At 29.8% G+C, this 9,095-nt stretch overlaps 1 pseudogene; it reads left to right on the forward strand.

The window, feature by feature from the left end:
- Positions 1–985: 985 nt before the first annotated feature.
- LOC149530226 (pirin-like protein) lies at positions 986–1,668 on the forward strand (annotated as a pseudogene).
- Positions 1,669–9,095: the final 7,427 nt, after the last annotated feature.

A 9,095-nucleotide genomic window follows, 5' to 3' on the forward strand; every position in this document is an offset into this window, starting at 1 on the left:
AATAGGGGATGTACATGGCTCCTCAAAGACATCTACTAGAAATGGTCTCTTACAAAACTATTAATGACATCCCCTTCTTAAGAGAGTTGATGATTCATGTGGATATCAAAAATAATGTAGTCCTAGTACCCATATATGGTATCATGGTTCTATTCCATATACTTACTATCAAGATCATTAAAAGTCAACATAATAGAGGATATTCCTATATAAGGATAATTTCCAATATTCTAGGGACTAGTTTTAATGTCAAATTTACACCAACAATAAAATTTCATAGCAGTATATATGTTAAGGAATTTTCCTTCAGATCCAATGACCAACATCTTATCAACCAACTTGTATAAATTATCAAGTCCCATAAATGGTTTATAGAAAATAAGGAATTTGAAAGGGATGAAAGAGCTCCATAGGTGACTCAAGAGAAACTTTAAATTTTTAGTATTCAACCATGAGAATAGAAGAAAGAGTTGATATTACATATCAAAATATTAAACATGCATTCTTCTAGCCAACACAAAAGGAGATGATTATGTTGTGGTATTTCCATTTACACAATCATATTATGGTAGGTGTCAAGAAGACCATGGATTTCCAATCTTATGTGGAGGTGATGGATATGGTCTAAATAGGAGGGTCAAGAATGTCTATGTATGATCTTGATAAAGTTGAAGAAGAACATTAGGAGAGAGACAAGAATAATAAAGTTAATGTAGAGTTTAAATGCTTCATCAAATGAGCAATAAAGCTATGGGAATAACCTCACATCAAAGATTTTTTACTTGAGTTGGATATAACATTTAGGGAGCTTGGTTTTCATGGAACTTTTCCCAAAGAAACTATTTGTCTTGTTCCCACAGTTGACTATTTAGTGGAGTTGGTAAAGCCACCTTTGATAACTATCAATAGGATTGAGATTGTCACTCTTGAGAGTGTAGGGCTTTACTAGCAAAAATTCATGAACTTTTTAATCATAAAAATCATGATGTCTATTGTTAAAATCCCATTATATTTGTTCTATAAAACTTGTGATGGTGATGTGTGGATGATGATAGGATAGGGAAAAGTCTACTCTAAAATGCCAGCTAGACCCAAATAAAAACATGGTTTGTAGTTGTGGGTTATTTTTTTTGCAAAAGACAAGATGTGAGTGCCTTCTCAACTCAAAATTTGTAGAATATCAAATAACAACTTTTTCTTAAAAAATATAACTTTCATGTTTATAATTTTATTACTTTTGTGATGATCACTATTGAACCTAAATATCAAGAAGCTCAAGGAAAAGACATGCCCAAAGTTGCAAAATATGGAGACTACCATATTAGGAGAAGCATTGGGTATGGAATCTCCTATTTATACTAGAACTTCCACAATGCATTTGTCATTGAATCTCCTAGGGATTTTGAAATAGAGGTAGGTTTTGTACTTCATCAAGATATTCAAGAGAGTTGGGATGCATTTGTGCATGCGTTGGAGGTGAGGCCACATTTGGTGCTCCAAATTAATCTGCAGTGGGTTCTTGTCATACACTTTTTTTGAGTAGTGGAGATGGGTTGAGTGTGGAATAACAATGCCAATAGCAAGCTCTATAGGGTTGTAGTTGTCAAAGGGTGGGCATTAAATAAGCTAGTTTCCAACAACTTCAATATTCATTTATCCCAACAATAAATCATCTACATGGATGGTTGTGGCCTAGTCTCCTTCATCTTGGAAATGAAGTAGAAAGAGAATCAAGAAATTATCCACTATTTATGCTCTTTGTGGGGAATGGCAATACTTAATGTCAAAATAATAAGATAAGATTACCTCTGAGATCATTAAAAGCTTTAGTTTAGTTGTCCAGTCTATGCTAACAATTGATCAAGTATAAAGATGACCAAAAAAAAAAGGAAAAAATAGAAAACCTATCTAAGGAGTTAGAAAAAATAATTATTGCCTTGCATAATATAGAACATAAGTACTATAGTTCATATTGTCTACTTGCTAAGAGACAATTGATATTAGATTCCATTTATGAAATGGAGAAAATTGATCCATTCAAAGAAAAAGGAGATGAAATTGATGCATTTAGGAGGAGGCCAAAAAATGAAAGAAAATGTATAGTAGCCGAGTGAGAGTTTGTATAAAATGTTGTAAAACCCTCTATAATAGATTCATTACCAAGGGTTTAATCATATCGTTGATTTGAACCATTCAAAATATATGAAATTTGGGTATTATAAAGTATATTCACCATTATCTAAAACACATTTGGATTTCCAATAAAATATTAAGTTACATGCAAGAAAATTGATTCCCTAGAAGGGTAAATGTTGGAAAATTGTCTATTTTAGCAATGTTAACACTAAAGGATTATCCATTGATTCTTGTTAAAATAATACTAGATTAATACATATGAAAGTTCTAATATGGTAAGAAGAGTATAAATATGTAGAAGGGACTATTGGTACAATTAAGGTAAAAAGGATTGAGAAGGTCAAATGGTGATCATCATCCCAACAATAGTCAACACAATTAGGGAAGATTTATGAGTGAATTGGTATAAGATTATTGTTAAACCTTTTTAATGTAGGGAAGGGCCTAATTATAGGGTGATAAACTAAAAATTATACTCTAGTCTCTAACTAGCTTTTCTCATGATGAAATATTGAATAGATCATCCAAATGCCTAAAAGATTGATGTTGTTATTGGAAGCTCTAGATCACTAGTATACTAAGGTGTCTTTTTCATATGAGAATGGAATGAAAGAAGCATATGATAATCCCCATGGAATTACTTCATTTGGACCTATATTTATTCATCCATAAAAAAATATGTGTTTGGATGAGTTTAGTTTTCATCATGAGTAACTTGCTAAAGTTTTTGACTAGGGTTTTAAAAAAAAGTCTCAAACAGGACAATATGCATGTACCAACAAAATGATGGATCAAACTACTATAGGAAAATGGTTTTTATGTGATATTTCTACTAGGATTCAATTATTTATTAATTTGAGTTAAACTCATTAACCTGTTATTCATGAGTAAGTGGTTCACAAGAAATTGTCTCTCATGAGAATGAGTGGAACACTTAGCACTTGTTACTTATAGGTAATGCTCAGAGAGGTTCAATCATATTCTTATGAGTGGTGTGAGTTCCATGTAATGTCCCCTTCTAATTTCATTTTTAAAAAATCATTTATTAAATGTTTTTTTCTTCTTTTTTTGCATTTAATAAATATGGGATAAAGAACCACATATATGTATCAATTTTTAAGCCATGGGAAATCCTAAATTTTTTATATATGAAGAAAATAAGGGAGGAGGTAAAATGATACACAATTAGAAAGTCATATGTGGCTAGGAAGACAAGAGGCATGTATGTTACTTGTGCAGGGTCCAATTTTAGCAAGCTTCACATACGTAGCAAGGGCAAGGAAAGTGGGAGAAAATTTACCAATTAGTGAAAGAAAAGACTAGTTTGATACCTATGTGTGATTGAAGCTCAATCTAGTAACTAACATCTCAGACCAATGTTGTTCAATAGAGTTCAAAGTTGATGGGAGGAACAAGAGAGAACATAGTGTGCATCCAAGTTTTTTTATGCTTCAAAACCAAAGGTTGCCAAATCACGGTGGAGTGTTAGATTGGTATCCCAAATGCACCATAGTGGACCCAGTGAGTAGAAGTGAAGGAGGTCTTGATGGGTGGGAAGTAAAAGGATAATTAAGAAAATTGCACAATAGTTCTAGAATTTTTAGGCATTTGAGTCCTCTATCCGAATGTGTACACATTTTTCTAAATTATTATGTCTACTATGAAAAATTGGAGTCCCTAGTAGACTTTGTATAATGAGTTTTATTTCAACCCTTAACAACAAATTTAATTGTTTTGATTAATCAAAAACAAGTTTGAAGTTTCCCATGGTTTCCAAGAGTGGAATAAGGGTGAAGAAATATTCAATGATCATTTTAAATTGTATGATAATGATCACAAGTTGTTTTAGATCTTTATTTTGGGAGTTCATTGTTGATTTGTTCTATAAATGTGAAAGTCATAGCCAAAATAATTTCTCATTCTGCGCAATTGGTACTTATTCTATGCATACATTAAAGTGTATAATATTATTGCTATAAATGCAATCCTATATTAAGTATAGTGACTTGAAAAAGGTGCATTTAATGAGGACTGGCACTTTTAGTTTTTACATCTAATCTCACAATGAACTAACAAATATGGTTCCCTTCAAGGTGGTGATTATTCTTTTTTTATAAAGGGGCATATGATTGTTTTTTTTAATGGTACATTTTTTTCTTGATATACAAAAGGATTTTTTCCAAGATGTATTGAAGTAAATGGAGGAATATGATCTTGTTAAACCTATGAGTTTGATTTTACATTGGTTTGGTAAACTCTAATGAAAGATGGGGATGCAAAACAATAAGTTGTACCAATGTTATAATTTCCATTGCTCAAGTTTGTGATAGATCTAAGATCTTGCACATGTTTTAAAGCTACTTTAAGGTGGTAGTAAGTTATTGCACTAGGAGAGAATTAGAGTTTGGAGGGAAAATATTGGTATTTCCTTGGGAAGTCAAATATTGATAAACTTGTTTGATAGCATATTGGCCAAGAGGAAGTTATTGTGGAACAAATACTTATATGATCAATTACATTATGCCATTATGAGTATTTGGTAATTGTTCTTAAAGTGATGGGTGTTATAGGGGTTTTCTATGATTAGGAAAGGTAGAAGACTACTTTTGTGAAACAAATAGGCTTGTAGAGTAGAGTATATACTATAAAGAGTAAGGTAGAAGACTACTTTTGTGAAACAAATGGTCTTGTAGAGTAAAGTATATATTGTAAGGGGTAAGGTATAGATTTTTTATTTGAAGATTTCCTTAGAAGAGTCTCCTTTAAAGAGTAGTGATTAATTTTCAAGTTAAAGAGTTGATCTTGTTGAGAAGTCATTTCTAATTTTAAATACATTGAATGGAGTTTGGATTAGTTAACACCCTTGGGTTATGTGTTAAAATAGGATGCTCTACATCATATAAGAATCCATTCAATGCTAATGATATTTTAGGAATGTATCTCAATAAAAAATTAATGATACATGACCAAAGAAATATACAAATGATAGTGATTTTGAGGAATATACAAAATCAATGAAATAACATGTGTCTTAGATACCATGACATTGATATAAAAGCTTAAGAGAAGTCATAGAAAATAATGACAAAGAATTTGATAAAAGGTAGTTTGAGATGAACATTGGAAAGCCCAAGGAAATAGAGTCAAGGATGAATAATGAGCTCCAATAATGGGAAAACACTTTAAGAAATGGGGTATCAACATCTTGAAAAGAAAACATAAGTACTTCATTGGTGTTCAAAATTAGGGAAGAGGATAAATAATAATAAAAAAATGTAAGAGTATCATACAAAATAGGGATCCATTAAATAATGATAAAAATACATTGAGCATACATGGAATCATTGGTGAAAATGAAAAACATTAAGTACATAAGAATTCATAAAGTCTTATATTAGTTTTAGGATGGAATATTGATAAAATAGACTATAATATTACTTCACAATCATGGAAAATGAGTAAAAATCATGGTAGAAGTTATGTGTAAGCATTCCTTTCAATATTTTAATTATTGATACTTAAAACTTCTTCCATATAATGACCTTCTAATGGATTGTGACTATCAGTATTCCCATGATCCTTTTAACAATCTCTTCCATAGGCTTGTGACAATCCATAATGTTTAATTTTTAAGTATGAAAATATGATACAATAAAAACTTGTCATTATACTGAATACTAAATACCTTCTAATGGATTGTGACTGTTAGTATTCCCATGATATCATCTAGAGGGTTCTCTCTATAAACTTTATTTCCATTTGACACAGATTATTGAGTTTGAAAAATAACTTTTACTTAGGAGCATGAGAGTCTTGAATCTTTTCTTCATGACTAAATTTGTAATTTTCAATATCATTCACTCCCCTCTTCAGTTTTTCCATGATTGATTAACAATCCCCCTAGTCAACTAGATCAATGGCTACATTAATTATCCATTGCTTACCCTACACAAAGGTATTCTTTAATATACCAATAATTTTTTGGATGGAGAGAATTTTTGTTGGGTGAGATTCCAAATATACTATGGAAGTGGAATTTAGAGCTAAATTAGAAAATGTGTGTTTATTTGATCTGTCTTTTAAATTTAAGATGTCTAAAAAGGTAAATTTTAGTTTAACAAGACAAACAATAATTTAAATGTTTGAGTTGAATATTATTGATGTGAAATTTTTTTTGTTAATGATATAAATGTAATTGTTGGGAAGATAATTTTTTTAAAGATTATTATTTTTTAGAAAGGGTTCAAACATGAATGTTCAAGGTTTTGTAATGTTTTTGCATATTACTTTGCAAATCCTCTTCCAAAATATCTATTTTCATATTTTTGATCATAAATTAGTTTATTAATTCTTAAAAACCTTCAAGATGTTGTAACCAAATCATAGGACCCAACTATTCCTTTTATATTATTTTGTTGTAGTTTTGCAATGTTACAATTTTACATTTTGTACATTTTAGATTTTTTCCCATTAAAAATTACTAAATATTTCCAAATTGGTCTAAAATCCTAAGAATACCAAAATAGATTTAAAATATCAATACAAAAAATTCCAAACCTTTCTAGATACTTTTTAGCATTTTATCACTTTGTAGACTATCAACCACTTAACATACAACCATTGAGAGGGGATATTACATGTGCCCATATTTTCTATAAATATTAAGTGTATTAATAAGCTATTCCTAGATCTTCCATTCATGATCTTAAATAACATAGGAAATATGGTAATTTATGTTTGCATAATTTAAAAATTAGGGATGATACTCAACTTGTAGAATGCTCTAAAACAATCCCTTTGAAATGCCTTTGTTGACTAGTCCAAATGCTTGGCATGACATATAATATTATATGTGAGATGATCTTGTTTTGAATATGAAATGAGAAATCAATCCAAGATCATAAACTATGACTAAAAATTTGTTTGATAGTAATTATTCCTTAAGAATCAATCTCTATGTTGTTTATCAACCAATTTTTAAATCAGTTCAAAGCCAAATTTCTATGAGTTAGGTGTAAATATATCTAGTTATCAGTGACTTTAACCATGATAAGAAAAGTGTTATGGGGAGCTTGGAATTTGAATGATGTTGAAAATAGTATATAGAAAAATATGTATATTATAGATAACATAATATGAAGAACTAGTTCTCAATTTTTATTATTTTTATTTTATAATTTATTTTATTCTTATATAATCTATCTAAATTATGTTTATCAATATTTAATTTTAAAATCACCTTAAACCCAAATTTCTAGCATGATCAACCAAGCATAGATGAATTTTTCACACAATAATTCTATTAGCGGACAAACATTTCTAGTGAAATAGAACCTCTAATTTATATATTAGTCTATGATTACTTTATCAAATATTATTATAAAGGAAAATAATATTTTATTCAATCATTTTTATTTCGGTGACTAGCTATTTATTCATTTATTTGGTAATTTTATTAGTCACTTTTTATTTAGATGACTAATTATTACTGACTAATTTGTCAATCTCTTATTTAGTCATTTATTTGGTAGTCCATTTAGTCACTTTTATTTGGTCGCTCTTGTGATGTTTTCCAGTGACCAAACTAGTCACTTATTTAGTCACCTATGGTTGTAAAGTAGAAAGAAATAGCAAAATATGATCAATTTTAGCCATGTGACTAAAAATTATAGTGGTTTGACTAAAATTTTTAGTCACGTAGTCACATATTTACCAAAATGTACTAGTGGAAAGATATATACAAAGATGCAAAAATTTTCATTGGCAAGTTAAAAGACAAGATTGATGATTTAGAATCTGGCAAGGAATCAATTGCATAGACTAGCGATAATGATGGAGTAGGAGATCTTTAGAAGGAAAATGAGATCTTGAAACATGAATTGAAAATCGTTGAACTTCAGTTGAGTCTTAAGAAAAATGGGAGCAAGAATGAACCAAAACTTAAAACTGAGAATGCAGATCTTAGATCTTAGTTAAGCTAAGTTACATTTGAACTAGATACTATTAAGATTGAACATGCTGAGTTAGTGAAGTACAACATTATTGTGAAAGGAGAATTAACACAAGATAAGTAACAGTTAGAGAAAATTTATTCTAGCAGTGAAAAGATAGATTAGTAGATATTTCATCAGAGACCTTATGACAAGACAAGACTTGGATATTTGATTGGAGAGAAATCAACCAAGAAAGTTGAAATTAGAAGAGAACCTGATTCAGTTATTGAATCACCTAAGGAATCTAATTTGAGTAAGGTAGAATCAAGCACATCTATTGAAGTGTCAAAGGAAGTTGAGTTAATTGATTTTTAAGCTAAACCTAATGAATTTTAGAAAATAGAGCAAGTTGATAAACCTAAGTAACGTGAACCATTCAAGGAAGTAAGATGTGAGTTCAGAGGTAGATGCTTCATATGTAATGAAGTTGGACACATGAAAAAATATTGCACAAGTAATCCTTTTAAACCAATTAATAATTTCTATTGTTATAATTGTCATGGTTATGGACATAAGGTAGTAGAATGTAAGAAACTTAAGTTTGATGGTAATAATACAAATAGAAGAATGTCTAGGAATACTAACCCTACAGGCAATGAAAGAGGAAGATCACATAAAAGATTCAATCATGGCGAGACATCTAATGGAGAGAAGAACCAGTTCATATGTTACAAGTGTAACAATCTTGGACACATTGCAAGGAATTGTAGAGCACATGAGAAACATAATGGAATTAATCAGAGGAGAAATGCACCTATATGTTAGTTATGTAATAACTTTAGACACACAGAAAGATATTGTTGAATGGACATAATGGAAATTAATAGAAACCTAAATAATAGAAGGAACAATAATAGAAATGATAGAAGGAATGTTAATGATAATGACATTAGTTAGAAGAAAGAAATTGAGGGTCATGTTGATGAATTCAAGGAAGCATTTGTGATAGCTAAAGATCTAGAAAGC

The sequence above is a fragment of the Cupressus sempervirens genome, chromosome 11 (genome assembly GCF_028749045.1).
Source record: "Cupressus sempervirens isolate cs-2001-9-10 chromosome 11, ASM2874904v1, whole genome shotgun sequence".
NCBI classification, from domain to species: Eukaryota; Viridiplantae; Streptophyta; class Pinopsida; order Cupressales; family Cupressaceae; genus Cupressus; species Cupressus sempervirens.